The following is a 24308-nucleotide window of genomic DNA, read 5'->3' as shown; positions in this document are numbered from 1 at the left end:
TCCTCATCTTGATGGAAGCTGGCTAGTAGGCCCATCTGCCTCTCTTAGAGTTCGGACTCCAAGTGGCCCTTCTCACTTCTGCTCTCATTCTATTGGTGAGAATTTAGTCATCCATGGCCACCCTTCGTTGGAAGGGAGTCTAGAAACAGCCACCCTTTGTTGGAAGGGAGTCTAGAAAGCGCAGTCAACCCTATTCCAGTTCCATTGCCCCTTTTCTGCCAGTTCTGAAATCTCAAAAATTCTGAGAAATCAAAAGCTTTTTCTAAAGTTTGGCACACACTTGTTTGGGGGCAAAACCTGACTTGAAATGACATGAAGAATTTATAGAGGTACCTATACAGACCAGCTATAGTCCTCATTTAACCCACTTGGAATAAATATTAATGTGTTTTATTGCACAGGTGTCAATTTTTTTTAAAGATTTTATTTGACAAACAGAGATCACAAGTAGGCAGAAAGGCAGCCAGAGAGAGGGAGGAAGCAGGCTCCCTGCTAAGCAGAAAGCCCGATGCAGGGCTCGATCTCAGGACCCTGAGATCAGGACCTGAGCGAAAGGCAGAGGCTTTAACCTACTGAGTCACCCAGGCACCCCAAGTGTCAATACTTTGGATTAAGCTTTGTTTCCCCTGATCCCACTGGAAGTAGCACTGGGGGTTCTACCCGACTGAAAAATTACTGAGCACTACATCTAAAACTATCATGTACTCCAAGTTGGCTAATTGAATTAAAATTTTTTTTTTAAAGGATAGTCCCCACATGAAGCCTGGGCATCCCCCCCTTCTCGACTGTGTCCCAGGCCCAGACTCTGCAATTTGCTGTCCAAATGACCTACAGCCTGCATAGCCCCTTTTTCTGGGACCAAAGCCTGTGTGGGCCTCTGTAATAGATCTACCTTCCAGACAGAAGAGTATGCCACGGGCACAGTCCCTCTGAAATCCAGGACCTGACCGCCAGGCAACTGTTTGCAGCGGAGTTGCAACTGTATTGCTGGAGGCTGATGGTTCAGAGTAGGATGTCTCCACGTGTGCTCACAAGGCCGCTCAAAGTGGCGCCTTGTTCCACATCTTAAGAAGAAAGCATTCAGTCCTTGACCATTAGGCAGAATGTTAGCCGGCTTCTCGTAGACGCTTGTTACCAAGCCGAGGATCTTCCCTTTCATTCCTATTCTTCCGAGAGGTTTTTATCTTTTTTTTTTTTTTCCCGAGAGATCTTTTTTCTTAATTTTTTTTATTTTTTTACTTTTTTAATTAAATTTTTAAAAGATTTTATTTATTCATTTGACAGACAGAGATCACAAGTAGGCAGAGAGAGAGGAGGAAGCAGGCTCCCTGCTAAGCAGAGAGCCCGATGCGGGGCTTGATCCCAGGACCCTGAGATCATGACCTGAGCTGAAGGCAGAGGCTTTAACCCACTGAGCCACCCAGGCGCCCCTTTTCCTTAATTGTTAAATGGATGTTTAAACTTTGTCAGATGCTTTTTCTGTTATCAATTGATGAGATCATGTGGTTTTTCTTCTTTAGACTGGTAATGTGGTAAATTACAATGATGGATTTTTTTTAAAGATTTTATTTATTTATTTGTCAGAGACAGAGGGAGAGAGAGTGAGCGAGCACAGGCAGACAGAGAGGCAGGCAGAGGCAGAGGGAGAAGCAGGCTCCCCGCCGAGCAAGGAGCCCGATGTGGGACTCGATCCCAGGACGCTGGGATCATGACCTGAGCCGAAGGCAGCCGCTTAACCAACTGAGCCACCCAGGCGTCCCAATGATGGATTTTTTTTTAAAGATTTTATTTATTTATTTTAGAGAGAGAGAGAGCATGCACAAGCAGGAGGGGCAAAGAGAGAGAGTGGGAGAGGGAGAAGTGGACTCCTCGATGAATGCAGAGTCCGACGCGGGGCTCAATCCCAGGACCCTGGGATCATGACCTGAGCCAAAGGCAGACACTGGATCAACTGAGCCACCCGGGGGCCCCTACAATAATTTTTGAATATTGAATCAGTTTTGCATCCCTGAAATAAACTCCACCTGGTCACGGTATATATTTCTTTCTGTATTTTGCTGAATTCTATTTGCTAATACTTTGTTAAACATTTGCACATCTATATTCATTGGGGATTTTGGTCTGTAGGGTGTGTGTGTGTGTATTGGTACTGTCTTTATCTGATTTTGATATCACAGTAATATTAGTTTCATAAAATGAATTGCTAAGTATTCCCCCTCTTCTATTTTCTGCAAGAAACTGTGTAGAGATTAATTCTGCCTTAAATGTTTGGTAGAATTCTCCAGTGAAACCATCTAGGCCTGGAAATGACAGGGGTGGGAGTTCATTATAAATTCAATTTCCTTAATAGTCATAGGACTATTGGGGCACTTGGGTGGCTCAGTGGGTTAACACCTTTCGGCTTGGGTCATGATCCCGAGGTCCTGGGATCAAGCCCCACATCGGGCTCTCTGCTCCGAGGGGAGCCTGCTTCCTCCTCTCTCTCTCTCTGCCTGCCTCTTTACGTACTTGTGGTTTCTGTCTGTCAAATAAATAAGTAAAAATATTTTAAATAGTCATAGGACTATTCAAATGATCTCTTTCATAGCAGATGAGTGCAGTAGTCTGTGTTATTTGAGGAATCGGTACATTTCATTTAAGTTGCCAGATTCCTGTGTGTAGAGGTGGTCAGTGTTTTGGCCTCCTGTGACTGCTGTAACAAATTAACTTAGTGGCTTAAAACAACATTAAATTTGGGGGGCCTGGGTGGCTCAGTTAGGCGTCTGACTCTTGACCTCAACTTGGGTCTTGATCACAGTTGTGAGTTTGGGCCCCACGTCATCTTAAAAAAATGAAAAAAAAAATAAAAAACATTCAGTGCATTCTGTCAGGGTTCTGGAGGCCAAGAATTCAAAACCAGGATCAATGGACCGAAATCAAGGTGATGAGACTAGACTCCCTCCAGAGGCTCTGGGTATCTCTCTTTTTTTTTTTTTTTTAATTAAAGATTTTTATTTATTTGACACAGAGAGACACAGCAAAAGAGGGAACACAAGCAGGGGGAGCTGCAGAGAGAAAGGGAGAAGCAGGCTTCCCACTGAGCAGGGAGCGGGATATGGAGCTTAATCCCAGGACCCTGGGATCATGACCTGAGCTGAAGGCAGATGCTTAACGACTGAGCCACCAGGTGCCCCAGGCTCTGGGGATCTCTACACCCAATGTTGGGCTTCAACTCACGACCCTGAGATCTAGTGTCACATGTTCTGCCGACTGAGCCAGCCAGCGCCACCGCCCCACCCCCGCCCCGGGTTCCTTGCATTTTCCATCTTCCGGTGTCAGCCCACATCCCTTGCCTTGTGGTCACGTCACTTCCACCTCTTTTTCCATGGTCACATGGCCTTCCCCTCTTCTGTGTGTTACATCCCCCTTTGCAGCTCTCTCATAAGGACACTAGTGATGGTAGTAGGACCCGCTAGGATAATCTCAGAAATCTTACTTAAATCCCTATTTACTTACTTAACTCACATCTGCAAAGCCCCTTCCTCCAAATAAGGTAATATTTATGGGTTCCAGGGACTGGGAACTAATATCTTAGGAGGCCATTATGCAACTTGCTACACACCATTCCCCCATTCTCCTTTTTTTAATTGAAAAAAAAAAAATACTCTTAAGTAATCTCCACACCGAACATGGGGCTGTCACATGATCCACCGACAGAGCCAGCCGGGGACTTCTCCCTGTGATCTGGTTGATGTCTGTCGTGTCTACAGTGAGATCTCCTATTCCATTCCCAATATTGATGATGTGTTCTCTCTTTTTAAATGTGTCTCTCTTGGGGCACTTGGGTGGCTCAGTGGGTTAAGCCTCTGCCTTCCGCTCGGGTCCTGATCTCAGGGTCCTGGGATCGAGCCCCATGTCAGGCTCTCTGCTCAGCAAGGAGCCTGCCTCTCTCTCTCCCTCTGCCTGCTGCTCCCCTTGCTTGTGTTCTCTCTCTCTGTGTCAAATAAATAAATAAAATCTTCTAAAAAAAGAAGATTTTATTTATTTATTTGACAGACAGAGGTCACAAGTAGGCAGAGAGGCAGGCAGAGAGAGGGGAGGAAGCAGGCTCCCTACTGAGCAGAGAGCCCGAGGCAGGGCTGGATCCCAGGACCCTGGGATCAGGACCTGAGCCAAAGACAGAGGCTTTAACCCACTGAGCCACCCAGGCGCCCCATAAATAAAATTTAAAAAAAATTTAAAAAATGAATGTGTCTATCTTGCTGGAAGTTTATTGATCTTTTCAGATAATCAGCTCCTCATTTTATTGATTTTTTTTCTGTTTATTTTTTTAAGATTTTATTTATTTATTTTTTAGAGAGAGAGAGAGAGAGCACAAGCAGGGAGTGGGAGGCAGAGGGAGAAGCAGGCTCCATGATGAGCAGGGAGCCCAATGCAGGGCTCGATCCCAGGACCTTGGGTTTATGAGATGCTTAACCAGCTAAGCCACCCAGACATCCCTCTTTTCTGTTTTCCATTACTACTTTTTCTGTCTTCAATTTCATGGATTTTTTGCTTTAATCTATTATTTCCACTTACTTTGAATTTATTTTACTTTTTTTTTTTTTAATAGGTTCTTGAGGTGGGAGCTTAGGTTACTGGTTTGACTTATCCTCTTTTTTCTTTTCGAAGTGATCTTTATGCCCGGGGTGGGACTTGAACTCAAGATCCTGGGATCAGGAATCATATTCTCTACCAACTAAGCCAGACAGGCACCCCTCCTCTTTTCTAAAGTACACATTTAGGGGTATAGATTTATTTCCCAACCCTGCTTTAGCTGTGTCCCACAGATGTTAATGTTATATTTTCATTTTCACTCAGCCTAATGTATTTTTAAATTTCCCTCGAGACTTCCCTGTTTGGCTCATGGATTATTTAGAACTGTATTGCTCAGTTTCCAAGTATTTTCACATTTTTATGTTATCCTTTTGTTACTGATTTCTATTTTAATTCCATTATGGTCAGAGAACAGATTCATTCTGATTTCATTTGTTTTAAATCAGTTGAAGTGTATTTTAGGGCCCAGATTATGGTTTATGTTGGTATATGCTCCTTGGATACTTGAAAACAATGAATATTCTGCTGTTATTGGATGAAATACATGTTAGAGGGGTGCCTGGGTGGCTCAGTGGGTTAAGCCTCTGCCTTCAGCTCAGGTCATGATCTCAGGGTCCTGGGATCGAGCCCTGCATCAGGCGCTCTGCTCAGCGGGGAGCCTGCTTCCCTTCCTTTCTCTCTCTGCCTGCCTCTCTGCCTACTTGTGATCTCTCTCTGTCAAATAAATAAAATCTTGAAAAAAAAAGAAATACACATTAGATCCTTTTGGTTATGATCACGTTGAATTCTTCTATACCTTTGTTCATTTTCCTTTCTAGCTGAAGTCTGAGGACAGGACTCTAAATGAGAGAAATCAGGAAGAAGTGACTGACCCAGGTAGTGGGTAATAGGATAGAATATATCTACCCAATTGACATAGATTGGGAAAGACCCTGGGGCACCTGGATGACTCAGTCGGGTAAGTGACCAACTCTCAATTTAGGCTCAGGTCAGGATCTCAGGGTCCTGGGACTGAACCCCGCATCTCTGCTTTTCTTCCTCTCCTTCTGACACTCCCCCGGCTTGCAGTCTTTCTCTCTCTCTCTCTCAAATAAGTAAATAAAGCTCTAACAAGGAAAGACAGCCTGGAACTTTCTCCCCTTTTAACAAGATGAGGCCCTTTCTTTCGCAGATGTTCTACAAATGGAAAGGAAGCAGTTCAGAGCAGGGAACAGAGACCCTCATCCTACCTGGAATCGGACATCCATCCCCTCATCTCTGACTGGGTTCACAGGGACGCAGCTAACCTCAAGGTCAAAATTCTTCCACGAACAACCTTAACTCTTGCCCAAGCCTTCTCTGTCCCTTTTCAGAACCCTCCCCGCCCGGGAAGGGGGAATCTGAAGCCAAGACTATACCAGCCACTCCTTCCCAGTTGTTAAGGAAAAGAACCAGAAGCTGGGGACACCTGGGTGGCTCAGTGGTTAAGCCTCTGCCTTCTGGGATTGAGTCCCGCATCGGGCTCTCTGCTTAGCAGGGAGCCTGCTTCCTCCTCTCTCTGCCTGTTTCTCTGTGATCTCTGTCTGTCAAATAAATAAATAAAATCTTAAAAAAAAAAAAAAAAGAACCAGAAGCTGGAAGCTGGATTGTCCCCTGGCAACCTCCCCCACTACCAAGAGCAGGACAGATGGGTTCCTGCCAGACGCCACCATCCCCAGAGCCTGCACAAATCAGGCTGTGAGGGGAACCTGCTCTTGGCATTCAGCTCCTGGAAGCAAATGGGTACTGGGCTTGGGAAGGTCCCAGGAAGCCTAGAGACCCCTCCCCTCCCTGTTGTTTGGTGCTGTAGAGGTGGTTCTAGGGAGGGCCTGCCACCTGGGGGGACAGCTGAGACCACCCCTCGGATAAGACTCCATTGCAGGCATGTGGGGTTTCCTCCTCGTCTCAGGTGGGCAGGTGGCATGGACTGGCCTTGCCTGGTGTGTGAGCCCTTCGGTGGCCTGGTTTGGAGTCACCTGCCAGGCCCTTCCCAGACACATGCTCTCTGCTTCCTTCTGAATCTGTCTCTTTCTCTCTCCTACTCTCATTCTTTCTCTCTTTTTTTCTATCCTTTTAAGTCTGATTTTTTTTCTTTGTTGTCTCCTCTTTTTTCCTCTTTTCTTTCCCTCTCTGCAGTTTTGCTTTATTCTCCCTCTCCCCTGTCTCTTTCCCTCCCTTTTACATGATCTCTAAAACACAGTCTCTTCCCAGAGCTGATTCTCTGAGAGAGGAGACATTTGTCCAGGGGAATAATTCTTGGTGTGACCTTAAATTTGTATCGTTAGTGGTCAGTTAAATTCTTCCTGCAGAAGACTTCTGTATTCTTTCTAGGTTTTCCTTGAAAAAAACTACATATATAATGAAATATATATATTATATACATTTGTGCATCTATATACACTCAACAAATACACACACAAGTATATGTATATATATATATATATATATATATTACCTTAAATAAAAAGAATTGCCAGTTATCTGATTAAAAAGAAAAGTTCCTCTTTCTATCCCTTTTCTCCCCCCTTCCTTCCCTACCCCGGCCTTCCATATATCAAGTTGTTTTATCACCATCTGCAGGGGCAGCCGGCCACCTGCCATAGAGCTGATGGGCTGATGACAATACATGAGGAACTGTCACCTCACAAGTTCAGGGGCAGCACCAGGAATAGTCCCCAGTGGCTAAACCACTTCAACAACCTCTTTTACTTTAAAGAGAAATACATTATCTGATTTAAAAAAAAAACAAACTATAAAAATGTAGGTAAAAAAATCTCCCCCACCCAATGTCTCCCTCTTTCCCGTTCTCACTGCCACCCTGTCCCCTCAGAGGAAACCACTGTGGTTTTCTATGTCCTTCCAGATTATCTTTATGCAAATGATAACTTTGGTGATGATATATTCTTGTTCCCCCCTTTTTAGACAGAAGGTAGATGCCTATAATCTTATTCTGTACCTTTTTTCACTTAACAATCAGGATTTTTTTTTTAGATTTTATTTATTTATTTATTGAGAGGGAGAGAATTAGAGGACAAGAGGGTGGAAGGTCAGAGGGAGAAGCAGACTCCCCACCGAGCAGGGAGCCCGATGTGGGACTCGATGTGGAACTCAATCCCGGGACCCCGGGATCATGACCTGAGCTGAAGGCAGTTGCTTAACCAACTGAGCCACCCATGCACCAGCAATCAGGATTTTATAACAAGTGTTTATTGGGGTGCCTGGGTGGCTCAGTCGTTAAGCGTCTGCCTTCAGCTCAGGTCATGATCTCAGGGTCCTGGGATCGAGTCCTACCTCAGACCCCTGCTCCGTAGGGAGCCTGCTTCTCCCCCTCCCACTCCCCCTGCTTGTGTTCCCTCTCTCGCTGTGTCTCTGTCAAATAAATAAATAAAATCTTTAAAAAACAAAACAAAATAAGTGTTTATTGAGTAGTTTCCATATAAGATACCACACACTGGGCAACATGCGAAACACAGGTCAATTAGCCCCAATCCCTGTGTTCAAGGAATGTACAGTCTAGCGACAGAGCCCAGGCTCATCCAGATAACCACACTGTGTTTTAAATAACTGTATTTAAAATATATATATATATACACGTGTGTGTATATATAGATATTTTTTTTAAGTAGGCCCATCGTGAGACTTGAACTCACGACCCCAAGATCAAGACCTGAACTGAAATCAAGAGTTGGATGCTCAACTGACTGAGCCACCCAGGTGCCCCTAGGGAACCACAGTGTATTTTCAAGCCCAATCCTTTAAAATCAGTAAAGTCAGGGGCAAGGAGAGCACAGGCAAGGGAGGAGGACCAAACACAACCTGGTGGCTCAGAGGTGGGGGGTGGGGGCTCTGAGCTGAACTTCGAAAAATGGATAAGATCCTGAGCACACAGAGTTGGGCAGCTGGGCCCTCCACGTGGTCAAAGACCTAGAGGTGGAAAAGATCTGGCATGGAGAAGAAAGGGGGAAAAGAGGCTTAGGGATTGGGGGAGGATATGGCTGGCAACAGTGGGGTCGCCGACCTCGGTTCAAGTCCTGGCTCTGTCTTCTATTAGCTAGTAGAAATTATTATCTCCCGGCATGGTGAGAAAGACAAAAGGAGACAATATTCATGAACACCCTGTAAGCAGGTAAGGACTAGGCAGTGTGAATTGTTAAGACTGCAAATGTCAATAGGAATTTGATCTCATATGGCTTTTGGGGGCATAATGTGGTGTTTAGGCTTTATTCTGAAAGCCTTCAAGAAGGGAGCACTGAAGAGGTGCCTGGGTGGCTCAGTGGGTTAAGCCTCTGCCTTTGGCTCAGGTCATGATCTCAGGGTCTTGGGATAGAGGCCCGCATCGAGCTCTCTGCTTGGCGGGGAGCCTGCTTCCTCCTCTCTCTCTCTGCCTGCCTCTCCGCCTACTTGTGATCTCTCTGTCAAATAAATAAATAAAATCTTAAAAAAAAAGAAGAAGGGGGACGCCTGGGTGGCTCAGTGGGTTAAGCCTCTGCCTTCAGCTCAGGTCATGATCTCAGGGTCCTGGGATCGAGCCCCGCATCGAGCTCCCTGATCTGTGGGGAGCCTGCTTCCTCCTCTCTCTCTCTGCCTGCCTCTCTGCCTACTTGTGATCGCTCTCTCTCTCTGTCAAATAAATAAATAAAATCTTAAAAAAAAAAAGAAGAAGAAGAAGAAGGGAACACTGAAGACTTCGGGATAAAGAAATGACTTACAGGGCGGAGACAAGACGAGGTGGTATGGCAGGCATGTCATTAGTGCCCTAAGACAGTATTAAAATCTTATCTCTCAGTTTACATTGAAAGGCGCCCCGTATCAAATAAGCTTTCTGATTTACAGTTTTCCTTTCGAATGCAGTTTCAGTTGTGTGACAGGAAAATGCATGGTGGTTTCCCCAGAATATACTGATTTATTCACTCCCCGTTTATTCATTCATCCAACCGGTATTCATCTAGCACCTGGAAAGTCAGGATTTGGGGCTCTGAAGTCAAGGTCCCAAGCTATGCTATGAGGGCAGAGTGAAGAGGGTGATTTCTGCAACCTCTCGGCTGTACTCACTGTCTCTCTGAAACAATGTGACACAGAAAGCAAAACCGGAGCTTCAGAGAAGCTGTCCTCTCCCTCGAATATCAGGATCAACAATGGTCTCATTTTTCCCAGACTTCCAGCTCCCTGCAGTGGGAAGGAATCAGCCGTGGCAGGTGCCATAAGGACCGCAGGAGAGTCAGGCGAAGAGGGTGAGGTCCTGGTTACCAGTTAGCTAAGAGAAACTCAGGGCGGAAAATTCTCTTGCAGGTAACCGGGACTCGATGGTATATCCTTGCTGGGTTCAGTTCTCCCTTTGGAGGTTCAAGACTGAGGGGCGGGGACGGAAATGCCTCATGGCCACTTGCCTCTCTCCCCTCGATTCTCCTCATCTTTGCAGTTTCCTGCTCTTAGAGAGCAGATGATATGGACTGAGGTGTCATTTAAGCTTCAGGACAGACCCGGCCAGCCCCTTCACTGAAGCGAGGTGGCAGAGGTAGCCCCCTAGGAAACCCCTTGTCAACTTGGAGACAGACTTCTCAGCCCAGAGAGTCATACTTTTGCCCAAGAGCTGTGTCAAAAATGAATCTGGGGGCATGCAAACATTCAGAGTACAAACAGGACATGGGGCACGGGAGAGGCTTCCGAGGAAACCTTCTCGGGGACAAATAAAATGCTTTTATTGAGAGAGGTCTTGGGTCAGTCCTCCAGATCATCTCTGAAATGAAACAAGAATCTGTCTCCAGTTACTCACACTGGGCTGCAGGAGGGGCTCCCTCCCGGGAGGAAACCCCTGCTTGCTTTGAGAGTGAAGGGGGATGGGAATCCTTTGTTTCAGAGTCTGGCTCACCATCTGGGGAGATCAGCCTTAGGAAGGGAGGTTGTTGATTCTCAGGTCCAAGCCCAGTTCTGCCTCTAAGGCCAAGTTCTCCCCATCTGGGGCCATGCTGGGAAGGGGACAACACAGCTTTTAACTGCCATCTACACACCCTTGACAGTGGTCCCAGACACCACGTTTTTGGCCCTCCCTCGCCTCAGACCCTACGACACTAAACATCCAGATGAAAGATTCAGGTGGGCACAAACTGGGCTTCTTCTCCTACAGGCCACTGTTGCTAAAACAACTGGAAATTGAGATGACTTCATTTTGGTTATCCAACTATTTTAATAAAGGGGAGAGGAGAATGAAGAAAATACTCTTGAGTCTTCAGCTAGAGTGTCAAGCACACGGCATGTGACCCCAGATTCCCGGAGGGACACAACTTGCTAGGACGGTTTTTTATGAGTGATATAAACCACGACAGTACATGAAATCAGCCACGTGTATTGGGAAACAGCTGATATTCCGTGGCAACGATGTAAGATTCGTGGTTTTTTGTTAAAATAGACACCAAGATTCAGAACTTTGTGACTATTTTGCTATGTTAACAGCTGAAAATGACCCTTCAACCACCCATCTTGGGGAGATCCCCACCACCATGTCTAAGAAATCAGGGTCCCCAGTCCCTATGCCCCCACTCCAAGCATTTCAGATGCGATATCTTCTGACAGGCTGGAGTGTTAAGTACTTGTACTCCGTTCAGTCACGTGGCTAATTCTTGTCCTGACCGTTTCAACCATCTCCTTAGATCTCCCTGCATGACATCGAAAGTTCATTGATCATTTGGACAATACAGCTGGAGTGGGAGTAGAGAAACTCTGGGAGGGGCGTAAAAATGGGCTCAACCCTGAGAGATCTTCGTGACATTTCTCCTGCTCCGTTCATTCAAACCTCTTGGATCCACTCTCGAAGTGGCACAGGGGAAAGAGACAAAAGCCAATGAGTAAAGGCCTCCAAAAACAACAAACAAGGGGCTCCTGGGTGGCTCAGTCAGTTAAGCATCCGCCTTTGACTCAGGTCATGATCCCAGGGTCCTGGGATCCAGCGGTCCTGGGATCGAGCCCCTCATCAGGCTCCCTGCTCAGCGGGAAGCCTGCTTCTCCCTCTCCCTCTGCCATTTCCCCTGCTTGTGCTCTTTGGCTTTCTATCTCTCTGTCAAATAGATAGATAGATAATAGATAACATTTTTAACTTAAAAAATAAAAAAAAAAAGGTGCTGCCTCCAGGGTATTGATTTACCTTCTCTGTAAAATCGGGCGATTTTTTTCCCTGTACCTCACACAAGATAGAAGATGAGATGGTACACAGGTACTTGGAAGATTAAAAAGCACCATACAGGGGCGCCTGGGTGGCTCAGTCTGTTAAGCATCTGCCTTCGGCTCAGGTCATGGTCCCAACATCCTGGGATCAAGCTCCATGTCAGGCTCCCTGCTCAGTGGGGAGCCTGTTTCTCCCTCTCCTAGCTGCTTGCGCTCTCTGTTGCCATGACTGTCAATCTATCTCTCTCTCAAATAAATAAAATCTTTTTTAAAAATTTTAAAAATAGGGGCATCTGCGTGGCTCAGTGGGTTAAAGCCTCTGCCTTCAGCTCAGGTCATCATCCCAGCGTCCTGGGATGGAGCCCCACATCCGGCTCTTTGCCCAGCAGGGAGGCTGCTTCCTCCTCTCTCTCTGCCTACTTGTGATCTCTGTCTGTCAAACAAATAAATAAATAAAATCTTTTTTTTTAAATAAATAATATAATATAAAATTAAAAATAAATAAAAAATAAAAATTTTAACAGTATAAATAAATAATAAATAAAATAAAACATACAAACATAAGAGGGCTTTCTCCCATGCGCAGCTGGGACTTGAATCCAACCCATCAACTCGAAGTTCACCGCTCAGTCCACTCCACCTCAGCTGCTGTGCACGGATGTCAGCTCTGTCTGAGACCAGGCCAAGGCCACATCCAGGAGCAGATCAAAGTGACAGGGGAGAGCCTGAGTGCTGTGTCAACCTGCTGGGACCAGGGCATGGGACCCGAGAAATAAAGACAGTTCCTAATGCTCTCTGGGCTCAGAGGGGCAGCTGCAGAAATAGCACTGAGTTTACCTTCCTCCTGAATATTAAAATGCTCATAATGCTCTCTCCATGTCCCAGATTATGATGTGGAGCTGGAAATTAGCATTCCATTCCAACATACCGTGGCACCTTCGCTTTGGGGATTGAAATGACGGTTTTTAATAAGCTGGCTCCAGGCACCCATCACCAGTAATGGAAGTTCTGCCCAGGAAGATAGATCACTTCTTGTTAAAAGACCACAGGGCAATAAATTTCCCAAGTCATAACTCAGCTTCCAGATCAGGACCCCAGAGAATTGCTTCCATTTTTTTAGCACGAACCAACCCCTCGGCCCTGGCCCCTGCCCCTGAGCCTCTGGGCCCCACTGATCCTGACCATTGACCTCGGTCACGGTTTTTCTTTGCCCTGACTCCTTGCACTTGCATTTGGGGGTTCAGTGAGATCCACACAGATGTAATTTGCAGATGCAACTGTGCTTTAGGACTGGATGGGTGGAGAGAGGCTACAAGAAGTACCAGAGCCTGAGTCTTAATGCTGTTTTCAGCAAACCCAAATTTCTGCTATCCCAAGGATCCAAGTCATTAAGACTGCCCAACAATCTCATTATAGAAATTCTAGCAAATGTAATCATATCCATCCATGTTGGGTTTTTCTTCCTCTTAACATCTGAGCACTCGCTCCAGCTGTAGGGCAATTAGGACTGTTGTATAAATAATTTGATTTTTAAAGACGCCACATAGCTAGTGAAGTTAAACACATTATCTACCCTATAATCCAGAAATTCTATAGGAAATGAGTGGATTTTTCCACCAGAAGAACTGTTCAAAAATATTCATAGTAGCCAAAAATAGAGACAATTCCAATGTCTATCAAGAGGTGAATGGATAGGGGCACCTGGGTGGCTCAATGGGTTGAGGATCTGCCTTCGGCTCAGGTCATGATCTCAGGGTCCTGGGATTGAGACCCACGTTGGGCTCTCTGCTCCGTGGGGAGCCTGTTTCCCACCCCCTCTCTGCCTGCCTCTCTGCCTACTTGTGATCTCTGTCAAATAAATAAATAAAATCTAAAAAAAAAAAAAGTGAATGGATAAACTAGTTGTGGTATGTCCATACAATGGAATAGCATAGAGCAGCTTCAAAGAATAAACTACTGATACACACACCAACGTAGACAAATCACACATTTTGTGGAATGGCATAAAGCAGACCTAAAGAGTATACCGTATGATTCTACTTATATGAATTTCAAGGTAAAACTAATTCATTGCAATGGAAATCAGAATGGCAATCATCTCTGGGATATACTGGAACGGAACCTCCATGGGTGCAGGAGATGTTCTATATCTTGTTCTGAATGATGATTCCATGGGGAAATATTCTTTGAGCCATATACTTAAAATCAATGCACTTTATTGAATTATGTTCTACCTCAAAAGTGGGGGGGAGAGCAGCTTTTTTATAAAACACCCACAGTATCTTTTCCTGACATAGAAAGATGTCTTTGATGTCTTCATTAGATATTAAAAATCCAATTTCATTCCAATCCTAAATGAAAGGGAATTAAATGACAATAAAGAATTGAAAATCAGGGGCGCCTGGGTGGCTCAGTGGGTTGGGCTTCTGCCTTCCATTCAGGTCATGATCTCAGTGGTCCTGGGATCGAGCCCCGCATTGGGCTCTCTGCTCAGTGGGGAGCCTGCTTCCCCCTCTCTCTCTGCCTACTTGTGACCTCTCTGTCAAATAAATAAAATCTTAAAAAAAAAAAAAAAAGAATTGAAAATCACTGGGCACCTGCCTGGCTTGATCAGATCGGGGGAGGGTTGTGAGTTCAAGCCCCATTTTGGGTGGGAAGTCTACTTTAAAAAAGAATTAAATTAAAGGGACGACTGGGTGGCTTAGTCGGTTAAGGGTTTCCCTTCTGCTCAGGTCATGATTCCAGGGTCCCGGGATCGAGTCCCGCATTGGGCTCCTTCCTCAGCAGGGAGCCTGCTTCTCCCTCTTCCTGCCACTGTCCCTGCTTACGAGTGCCCGCTCTCTCTCTGACAAATAAATAAATAAAACTTTTTTTTAATTTAAAAAGCTAAACTAAATTAATAAAGACAAATAAAAAGTGAATAAATAAAAAATAAAAATATCATAGCTGAACTTTTTTATGAATAAAAAAATCATAGCTGAACCACTCAGTGGTTGTAACTGTCTTCCATCCGAAGGACATCAAGAAACGACTGGTGCCAAACAGCTTGAAGGGTTTTCTCCTCTCCTCCCGCATCCCAGGGACTAAGCACGTGTTCCGGCCAGCACACAAGGCCACACCAGGTAGTGCCAGTAAAACCAGACTCAGACACCAGACAGCACTGCGGGCTCTCAGGGCTCCTCCTTGTCAACCGGGAGGGCAGTTATCCCCAAAGGCTCTGGGTCCTGCTGGCCATCTCTCTAAGTGAGAAAGTAGATGGCAACATAGATCCAAAATTAATCTTTTTCCTGAGATTTTTTTAAATTTTTACATCACGTAGAAAGCAGCCCACTTCTATTTCCCATGACAACGCTAGCCGGGTCAGCTGCTTATTTGTCCATCTTAACCTTCTTTATAAACCTCTTCTACCCTATTTTTACTCCTCCCCTGCTCACCAGGGAAATTCAAAGCCACGGAGTGGAGCGCAACTATAATAGAAAATCTGGGGCGCCTGGGTGGCCCCGGGTCATAATCCTGGGGCCCTGGGATCCAGCCTCCCATCCGGCTCCCTGCTTTCTCCCTCTCCCACTCCCCCTGCTTGTGTTCCCTCTCTCGCTATGTCTCTCTCTGTCAAATAAATAAAATCTTTAAAAAAAAAAAAAAGGGAAAAGAAAACCCATCTTTACTTAACAAGGGCTAGCGCTGGGGGCAGGGAGAAGGGCCAGGCTCTTTTTCTCCCCCTCATCACTAGCTGTCAAATATTTACTTTGGGGCTGTGTGAACCTAGCCAAGGGGTGCCTGGATCCAGTTTGGGCTGGTCCCCACCCCTCCCTCCCTTCCTCAACCTGTTTCCTGCATTGTTCTTTCTCTATGGAAACAGACATAAACTTGCAGGAGTGTGAGAGCAGTTTAAAATTTTTATAAGTGTACCAATCTTACGTGTTCCGCTTAATTAATCTTTCACAGGCATCCACACCCGTGTGACCACCACCCTGATAGAAACGTGGAATATTTTAAGCACTCTAAAGGGCCCCCCTTTTTTTCCCTCCCAATCAATACTGGGGAGGAGGAATTCTTTACCTAGAAAATGTGAAGCATTCTAGTGCTTGAATTTTGAAGATTCAACTCCCATCTCCCTGTCGAACATACTTCGGGGCATAACAGTGTTCTCTTTCTCGCTTATGAATTATTTTTAAAAGTAAACATGGAAACTATCTCCATGATCCATAATGTAGAAATGGTTTTCCACTTGATGACATACCTCAAGGACTAGATACTATGAAATCCTTAAAACCAGCTCTTGGAGAACATTTAATGACACTGAAAATAATATTAAATTAAAAGGCAAGATACACAAATATTCATGCAGAAACTCACTTTTGAAATTATATGCATAGGGAAGGAAAAACAACTGAAGAAAATACAACAAAATATTAGCTTTGATAAACTTTAGATGGTAGAATATGGGATGGATTTTATTTTTGTCATTGTATTTTTTATCTTTGAGATTCTGGATGATGGAATTTGTTTTCTAATTAGGAAAAAAACCTATTTTCTTTTTAAATGTGGATCAAACAAAATGACAAACATTTGGGGAAATGGTTTTCTAAATTACAACAACTTATTTTTTGGCACATTATGTTTTTTTTTTTAAGATTTTATTCACTTGACAGACAGAGATCACAAGTGTGGGGGGGAGGTGGTGGGGGGAAGCAGGCTCCCCGCTGAGCAGAGAGCCCTATGCGGAGCTCCATCCCAGGACCCTGGGATCATGACCTGAGCTGAAGGCAGAGGCTTTAACCCACTGAGCCACCCAGGCGCCCGTATGTGGTTTTTTAAATGGCATTTTGAAGACTGTAATAACCTGGAAAATTGCCTAGGATGTAGTCAGAGTATAGTGTTTCTTAAAATCACGGGGCGCCTGGCTGGGTCAGTCATATCAGGATTTGAGTTCACAGTGGGCGTAGAGCTTGCTTTTAAAAAATTAAAAAGCAAAGAAAACCAGGACAGGATGTGTATAACTAAGGTGGGGAGGAGGGGACACAAAAGTCACTATAGCAGTGGTTGTAAAACAGGAGTACCAAAATCTCAAATGAAAAAAAAATGTTTTAAATGCTTGTTTACTAAAATTAGTTTTTAAAATAGGCATGGGTTTAAAGCTCCACATTTTCTTTTCTGTGATCTGGATATGTTTTTTGCACTTTGAGGGTTTTTTCTTTTTTTTTTTTTTCTCTTTTTTTTAAGGCAAGAATGTTAAGGGTAATCATTTCAATGTGTTTTAGTCTGAAGCCTTTGGGGAACTTTAGATGTGGCCTCTTTTACTCTGAATCGGATTCCACAGAAAAGGTTGTGTCCAACACTGTAAATCCTTAATTTTCACAAACGTGGGACCGGACTAACGCAAAAACGACCCAAGTGCCAAAGACTTACTACCATTTCTGGGAAGCTCACTCCATGAGATCTTGACATTTATTTTTCCACACAAACGCCTTCATTTCCGATGGATCCCGTGATTTCTCCTGTACAGAGAGGAGGGGAGGGGAGGGCAGGGATGTGAGAATCAAACAACAAACTAAAATTGAAAAGCCCTTCTACCGGCTTCTGCCTCCTCGCCTCCTCCCCCTCCTCGGCCCCAGCTTCCCACCCCCCACTACACACACAAAGTCCTGATTGCTTAGGGTGCTCCTGGTCTGGGTGCCAACCTTGGGCCCACTTGCCCTAAAAGATGTGGCCCTGGTCGGTGAACTTGACCCAGGTGCCACGCCTCTCCCCGCCTCTCCCACAAAGTTAGACAAAGGGAGAAGGCTTGGCTGGGGTCTTTCCAGGGCCCAGAAAGCCTGGGGATCCAAGGTCGCAGAGGAAGATGAAACGACAAACCCCTTCGATCCGAGTCCCGTAGCAGGCAAAAACCAAATGGGGGACTGGGTAGAACGGGGAGCCCCTCATCCCGACAACTCCCTCAGGATCTTCTCCGGTTTGCCAGGGTGGCGCTGCCTCCGGGCTCTAGATCTGGCCCCAAATCAGGAGGCCAGGTGCTTCTCGTTGGTTCGGCGGTATTGGGTGCCTTCTTGACCGTCGCCGAGCCGCCAGGGAGGGGAAGCCGGCCGCCACCGGGACCTGGAGTATCGAAGTCCCCCCTACCCTGCGCGCCCTGTCCCCATGGCACTGCAGCTTATGCAGCCAGAAAGAGACCGCATTATAAAGTCTTTGATCTTCCCTTGCTCCAGGGTCCTAGATTCCTTAAAAAAAAAAAGGGGGGGGGGAGAAGAAGAAAATGGAAAAAACCCAAACCGGCAACTCCGTCTCCACAGGCCGCTCTGTGCAGCCTCCGCCGCCCTGTCGCTGGGAAGGCCGCGCCAGCTTCCCGGGTCTGGCGTCTCCGCAGGCCAGTATTTTCTCGGCCACGAACGTGGGGGTGGGGAGGACGCCCCATTTCCCAAGTTCAAGGTTCCAGAGCTTGAGGAGACCGAGGGCTCCTTGGGCCTCCGAGGCTGCCGGCTGCAATCACCCGGCTGGGGGAGGGGCGCTTTGAAAATAGAGGCGACCTTCTCAGAATGACGTACTCGAATGTTCTCTAATAATTCATCTGCTCTAGCTATTATTCGTTGGGTATTTAATTTTTTAAGATTTTATTTTTTAAGTAATCTCTACACCCAACGTGGGGCTCGAACTCACCACCCCCGAGGTCAAGAGTTCGGGCTCCACCAACTAGGCCCGTCAAGCGCCCTTCCTTTGTTATTTATGCGTTTGTTTTTCCTAGTGATTAAAAATATATATATAGGGGATTTTGCTGCCTAAAAATAAGGTAAGAAAACAGGACTTAGGAAAGAGTGAAAATGAAAAAGCTGCCATTATGTCGATCCTGACTACTACACTGCTCTCACTTGCTGGAGAGCCTCAATAACCCGGATTTTTAATGCAGACCTGGCGAGTTTTCCGCGGAAGACAAAGAACAGACGCTTGTTGATAAAGCAGTGCAGGCTTGGCTGGGAGCGGCCCGGCCCCTCCGTTCCGGGTCCTTCCACAACCCTCCCCTGCCCCCTTTCTCTCCGCCTGCTCCGCGCCCGGATCCAGCTCCCCGAGGGGTGAAGGAATGTTTATGGCCTGGCTCAAGTTCGATGACAAAATCCTGCCTGGAGGGGGAAGGGCAGTGAACTCAACTGTCAGTCGGACAAAGGCCGAGAGCAGGTCTAGGACGAGGCTAGAATGGAGAGCCCAGGGTCCTCAGGAAGGGTACCAGTCCCGCTGTCTCTTTTCCCCTGCCTGGGGCCTGCGGTGCCCGGCCGGGAGCCGACGCCGACATCTGGTGCAGTCCCGCCTGCGCCGGAGTGGGGCGGTCAGGGTAGAAACGGCGACAAGCGGCGGCTCACTGCGCAGGCTTCGCCCCGCTCTCAGAACCCGGTGCTGACGCCCCTGCCCGCTCCTCTGCCTGCTCCGCCCAGCCAAAGACCCGGTCCCCACCGATCTCTCTCCACAGCCTGCGTTTTCCAGCCTCCTCCCCGCGTTTTGCTCTCATCTTCCCTCCCGGATTTAGGTTATAAACATCTTTCAAGGTGTTACTCCAAGACGACCTTTTCTGGGACACTCCCCCAGAAGCCACGGGGAGAGGGGCGAATCTTTCTCAGTCCTTGTGAGAAAGACTTGCTCTGGTTGTAGTCATGGACCCCACCACGCGACGTCAGAGGTCCCATCTGAGGAAGCTGTAGACCCAAGATCTGGCGGCAAGCGTGAGGCAGGGCTCAGTGGGATGGGAGATGGTCTTTCCATTGTCTCTCCAAAAGCCTCCCACCCCCAGGGGAAGATTCTGCACGTGGTAGGCCCTTGGTAAATGAGTAGTGGATTGAACTAAATTCCCGTTTGTCTTTAATCACCTGTTGATGGTGGTGTTGTTTGCACTTATGCAAATCTGCCTGGTGCACCCAGGAGAAGGTAGGTCTAAGGAGTTTAAGTGCACCTGTGTGGCATCAGGAGATGGCTGCTGATGCAAACAGGTGTTTGTCAGTGTCGAGGGGGCCCTTGTGAAAAGGGGCATGCAGGAAGAGACTGGGATTCCTGATCTCTCCGGGTGGTGTAGACAGAGGATTTTAGACATTAAGAGCTCTTGCTTTGGGGCGAGTCCCACTGGGTGGCTTTTGAGCCACCCAGTGGGTTAAAGCCTCTGCTTTCAGCTCAGGTCATGATCCCAGGGTCCTAGGATGGAGCCCCGCATCGGGCTCTCTGCTCGGCGGAGAGCCTGCTTCCCCCTCTTTCTCTACCTGCCTCTCTGCCTACTTGTGATCTCTGTCTGTCAAATAAATAAATAAAATCTTTAAAAGAAAAAAAAAGAGCTCCTGCTTTGGGGTTCAGCTCTGCTGCAGCAGGCCGAGGGACACTGATCAAGTAATTTACCCTCTCTTGGTCTCAGTTTCCTCATTTTATGAAGTGTGTGCTCAATTGTAGGTTTTGTCAGTGTGAGAGCAGTAGCTCTGAAGGGGGCATGAGCAGGAGGAGTTCGCTTGGAGTGGAGGGAAAAGGGGCACCGGTGAGTCCAGAGTGTGCGTGTAGATTGCTGTGTCTCCCTTAAAACCAAAGGATTAGCAGTATCAGTGCCTAATGACTTGGTCAAGTGGCCCCTCTGTGGATCGGGGCTCTGAGCCCCTGTCCACATAACACCAGCAGCGTGGATCCCCTCCAGCTTCTCCTCAGATCCTGGCGCTTACCAAGCTTCTGGAAAGGCTTCAGGAATGGTGGGGGCCGGGGGGTGGGGAGGGCAGCGGTTCAGAGACTAAAGTAGACTGAATTTTTTTTTAATTTTATGTATTTAAGTTATTTCTACACCCAACGTGGGGCTTGAACTCACCACTCAGAAATCAAGTCCCATGCTCTTCCCACGGAGCCAGCCACATGCCCTCCAATTTATCTTTTTAAGGGCCAGAGCCTTTCTCTTAACAGTGAGTTAGTCAATCATCAGTGTTTTCATTACAGTTGATTTTCACCGAGTTTTCAAAAACAGGTGTGTTGCAAAGAATTCTGATTTTTAAATAAGAACAATAGTAGTAGCATTAACAATAATATTGACTTTGTCTCTACCAGGACTCCATCCAGTCGGAGACCAACAGCGGTCATCTGGGGGGCCTGGCGGCTGGCGCTCGTTCCCACCTGCCAGCCTCTCCCCTGCCCAGGCCATGCCAGTCCCGCATGCTGCGAAGCGCTTTCCACTCCCGCAGCTGCGCGTCTCTCCAGGAACCAAGGTGGAGATGCCCTCGCCTGGTGGTCAGTCTCTGAGCTCGAGTCCCTTTTACCCGCCCTTCCTTGCCTGCCTAGATCGTGGACTCTCCGCATTCCTGGGAAGACCTTCCAGAGCTTTCTGAAGCGGGTGCCAGACAGAGCGGCAACGCCTTCGGCCCATAGGTCAGTTAGTTTACCTTATTACGGAGAAACGCACTCTTGGAGGTATTGAAAACTAGCCAGTCCCTGGTCTGAGGAATGGGTGCACAACATTCGTGTTCTCTCTGCAAAGGCCGGCCGGGGATTCAGCTTGCGTCAAGGCCTTGAGCTCGGCAGGCGCCGGCGTGGAGGTTTCAGCCTCCGAGCGGCGCAGGGCTCCGCTGGCTCACCTTAGGCTAAAGGAGAAAGGAGAGGAGCGCGGCACTGGGTGCCCCCTCCCAGCAGAGTCTGGGGCGGGGCTCAGGGAGAGGGCGCACAACAGAAGGCTCCCCACTTCGGGCGAAGGCCGGAGTGTCCCCTCCCCAGTGCATACAGAGGCCTCCTCGCCTCCCCCCAACCTCGGAGTCCCCAGGCCTTCCTCAGGTCCCTCCAGGCTTTCCCCCGCGGCTTGACCTTCTCCCGCCTTCCCAATACCGGAGGTGCCCCTCCACCCCTCCTCCCCCTTCCCCCCTCTTCCTGCAAAGCGTTTAAGAGAGTAGGGGCGGAGGCGTTGAAGACCACCTACCAGAAACTTCAAGTTCAATGGCAAAGTCCCTGCCCCTCCCTCCGGGCTCGGGCAAAAGCTGTCGCTCTTCTTCATTCTGGGGGCGACTGAACTCTTGCTGCCGCCGTCCCCTCTCTCACTTCGGGGTCAGTTTAGGGGAGGGGAGCCAGTGGTGGGACTCTTTCCTTCCCCCCATCGACCCCCCTTTTAGACAGAGGCAACTTGTAGAGGACGGAGGCAGAAAGGCTGGCATCAGTGCCCCACTGGATGTTTTTAAGTCTCTCTCCAGGCCCAGATCAGCAGCGGGGGCGGGGGGAGGGGAGGAGGGAGGAAAGGTGCGCGGCGGGGGGGAGGGGCGGGGGCGAGGAACAAGGGGTGTCCCACTCAGGTGAGAGGCCGAGGGCCGCTCTAGGGCTTTCTGCCCCCTTTCCTGGAGAGGAACTGTTCAGGTCTGGGAGAAGAAGATACAAATTCTTCAAAATCAGCAGCAACGGCCTCCCTTGGCCCCCGCGCAGGTTTACGTATCTAACCCACCATTGTAGCTCTGCGGCTTCTATTAGACCGGACGCAGGCGGCGGCGCAGAGCTTCCTCCGAAGGAAGCCCAATTAAAGTGCAGCACTTAGGACCTCGGATAAAACTTTAATGAAGGGGAGGCGGGGAGGGCAGTTTTCGCGTTGGAGGAGGGGAGCCGGGCCGCTGGGAGCGCTGGCGGGGCTCGATCAGGGCCTTTTTCCAGCCTCGGGGGCAGCTTCCGGCTCTGGAGCGACTCACAGTAAGGCGGGGGGAGGGCGGGGGACACAGTCTTGCGGATTCTCCGCGGGCCGCGGCCTCGCGGGGTCCCGAGCGGCCGGCAGCGTTCGCCAGCGTGAGTAAAGGACCCCAGGGCTGGAGCCCCCCCGCCTGGCTCTCCGCCGGGCTGCCGCGGGAATTTAGATTCGAAAAGAGCTTCCAGAGGTCCTGTGTGTGCAGTTCTCCACCAGTGCCCCCTAATTCAGCCTCCGGAAGCCTAATAAAATACAACTGCTTTGGAGTTAGACCTGATTTGGGTCCTGCAGCCGGCGTAGACGCGACCCTCTGATCCCGTTTGGCCGCTTGCTGAGACTCGCAGCGGGAGGTGTTCGGCTCGGAGTCCGGGAGAGGGAGTGGAGGGCAGCTCCGAGGACAGTTACGCTGGTAGATAAGGACGTTCTGGGGAATTTTCGGGAGTGTATTTGTACGCTTCCCCGTGCATTTGTTTATGAGAATGTTGTCTGAATTTGCCTGTTTATGAACGTTGTGTTCGCATGTTTCAGGCTGACTAATTTTTAGCAAGACACGCTGCCCCGTAGCTACAGATGGCCCTTTTCCAAACCAAATCGCTGTAGACAAGTGACTGCAGGTAGATGGGTTTTGTTGAAATGGAACACAAATTAGCGAGAGATTTGAAAATGCTCGGTCTCGGTGTGGGGGGGGGGGTGTCTAATGTGCCTCGGGAGTAAAAATGGTGTTTGGAAAGGGGTTTCATGAAAGGATTCAAAGCCAAAAGAAATTTAAATTTGTTTTGTTTTGCACAGGTTCCAAGTTCATCCCTGGGCGGGGGTGGGGGGGATACGAGGGGGCCGTGTCGCCGCGAACTGCTCTGCGGAGGAAGATAACACTCCAGCCGCTTGAAGTCCTAGACCCGGGGCAGAAGGTGCCGCAGCCCTGCTCCTGGAGGCCCGACTGGCCCGTTTATTCCACGTCTCTCGTGCTGCCTTCCTTGCCTTCTTCCTGGGTCTCCCGCTCGCTGGACCGATCCATCTGCCGGTACGTTGGCCCAATTCCAGGCGGCTCCGGATCCTGGCTCTCCCACAAGCTGCCCCAAACTCTCCACCCCCGGAGGCCCGAGACCCCAGGCATCCGGAAGCCAGAGGCTCGGTTGGGGGGTTAAGGCCCAGCCGCCCGGCGAGTTTCCCTGCGATGGCAAACTTCTGCCGGCAGGAGGAGCCCTTGCCTTTGTAATAGTCCACAAACTCACATTGATAGCCAAATAAATCTCTAAAATCCCAAATCTTTTGTTCGTTCTGAAATTATTGCGAACGAATAATAGAACGAAACTTTCAGTCCCTGGTAACGGTGTGGAGGAGATAGAGCCCTGGGAGGGCAGAGTCTCGAGGTCTCTTTCAGACCTCCACCTAGGCTGGCTAGTTTAGTCCTAAAGTGTCAACCCCTTGTGGGGCTTTTCCTCTCCTCGTGTGGAGACCCCCCACCATGGAGCCCCCTTCATGTGTCCCACACCCTGCCCCCATGACCATAGGCACTGAAAGTCTTGCCATTTCTGAAGTGGTGAGGGAGGGGTCTGCACACACTATTCTTGAGAACCTGCAAAGTTAAAGCTACTTTCTGGAGACCGCTTGAAGGAGAATGTGAAAGGCAGGAAGTAACTTCCTCTGAGCCAGGTGCTTTACCCAAGACCTTAAACTGGACCACGGGGCTTGGAAGGTTGTTTTGGTTTTTGTTTTGTTTTGTTTTGTTTTGAATCACAAAATTGACACACACACCCCAAAGCCGACACAGTCTCTCTAGACCCAAGAGGGGAGGGTGACTGGCAATCTTTGGGGCCTTTCCCCTTAGCCCTGGGTTCCTCTTTGGTAAATAGATTTTAGGAGAATCTGAGTTGCTTCCCATCTCATTCCCAGGAGAGGAGCC

At 48.1% G+C, this 24308-nt stretch overlaps 1 long non-coding RNA gene across 1 annotated transcript in view; it reads left to right on the top strand.

Moving 5' to 3' along the window:
• LOC116875935 overlaps window positions 1-22791 on the top strand; it is a 56244-nt gene extending 33453 nt beyond the window's left edge. Inside the window, exons 2-3 of the long non-coding RNA XR_004384292.1 lie at window positions 20803-21120; window positions 22697-22791. This is a non-coding gene — a long non-coding RNA (uncharacterized LOC116875935). The remainder of the gene's footprint in view (window positions 1-20802; window positions 21121-22696) is intronic.
• The last annotated feature ends 1517 nt before the right edge of the window (window positions 22792-24308 follow it).

This window comes from Lontra canadensis, unplaced genomic scaffold (assembly GCF_010015895.1).
Source record: "Lontra canadensis isolate GAN:19392208 unplaced genomic scaffold, GSC_riverotter_1.0 scaffold43, whole genome shotgun sequence".
Taxonomy (NCBI): Eukaryota; Metazoa; Chordata; class Mammalia; order Carnivora; family Mustelidae; genus Lontra; species Lontra canadensis.
This window is presented reverse-complemented; position numbering and strand designations above follow the sequence as displayed.